Genomic DNA, 1,112 nt, shown 5'->3' with positions numbered 1-1,112 from the left:
TCTCTCTCTCTCTCTCTGTCCCTTTCTTCCCGCACACAAAATCTAGCTTCAGTTAGATGAATTGGTCAGCTCTTCACAGATCACCACAACACAGCACACAGCCCTGCTCCCGAAGAGACACAGCAGAATCAGATGGTATATCCAGAGAATCACTTGTGTCAACGAATTACTTTTCTTTGCATTCTTGATCATTCCATGAGTAGGGTACACCTGCAGAAAGTAGAAGAGTCATTACATCTTTCAAATGTCGTGGGAGTCAAACAGTAGCATTATGTATCCTTTTTATAATTGAGTTTTTGTACTGCAGTATACACTCCCTCTTGCCACTGACGTACATACCAAAGTTTGAATGACAATTTAAACAAAAGTAAAACAAAACAAAACAAAACTTTTAATTAAAACAAGAATTCGGCGGATTTTGCAGGAATTCCGACCCCCCCCCCCCCCTATTGACCAGTATAATATTATGTGTATAATATAATCTGTTCCAATAGTACTGCACTTTTTGGAGAGTCAAATACATTTTTGAAAAGTCAGGAAAAATTTCAAATCCAATTTTACTTAAACTTTGAAGAAACACGCAAATATGCACTCAGCTGTATATCACCTGCAATTCCGGAACTGGGGTGATAAGGATAGACATGATCCACAAAAAAGAGGACATAAATTTTCAATGCCAAAAGCGAGCAGAACGTACTGCATTCTACAGTTACAGACGATTTAAACATTCACTTTCATGAGCTATTTGCTATTCCTTGTTCGTGACAATACATTTTAAAAAAAAATTGTACCTTGAATAAAATGTTAAAAGTCAATATTACAGAACTTTTAAATATGTTAAACTTGAAAGATGGAATGTACATGACAGATGGAATGTGTCTAGTGTGACAGCGCACATGTGTCTTAAAAACGAATTCGACCTTTTTAAAACATTTATTTCTGTTGACTAGAGTCTTGTAAGTTGTCAAAGTGTTTGTGTGTACTTTTAAAAATAGTTTTAGCATGAGTTTTATGACACTTGCAATACGAATACGTCATATAAGTGCCGAAGATTAGTGGTGTCAGCTGAGTATATCAAATAAAGAAAAAAAAAGGGGGTGGGGGGGGGGGGC

At 36.4% G+C, this 1,112-nt stretch overlaps 1 long non-coding RNA gene across 1 annotated transcript in view; it reads right to left on the bottom strand.

The window, feature by feature from the left end:
• Window positions 1-1,112, bottom strand: part of LOC118477474 — a 4,160-nt gene continuing 3,048 nt past the window's right edge. The window contains exon 2 of the long non-coding RNA XR_004858406.1: window positions 1-210. This is a non-coding gene — a long non-coding RNA (uncharacterized LOC118477474). The remainder of the gene's footprint in view (window positions 211-1,112) is intronic.

This window comes from Aplysia californica, unplaced genomic scaffold (assembly GCF_000002075.1).
Source record: "Aplysia californica isolate F4 #8 unplaced genomic scaffold, AplCal3.0 scaffold00105, whole genome shotgun sequence".
NCBI classification, from domain to species: Eukaryota; Metazoa; Mollusca; class Gastropoda; order Aplysiida; family Aplysiidae; genus Aplysia; species Aplysia californica.
The sequence above is the reverse complement of the archived record's forward strand: the minus strand, read 5'-3'. Positions and strand labels throughout refer to the sequence as shown.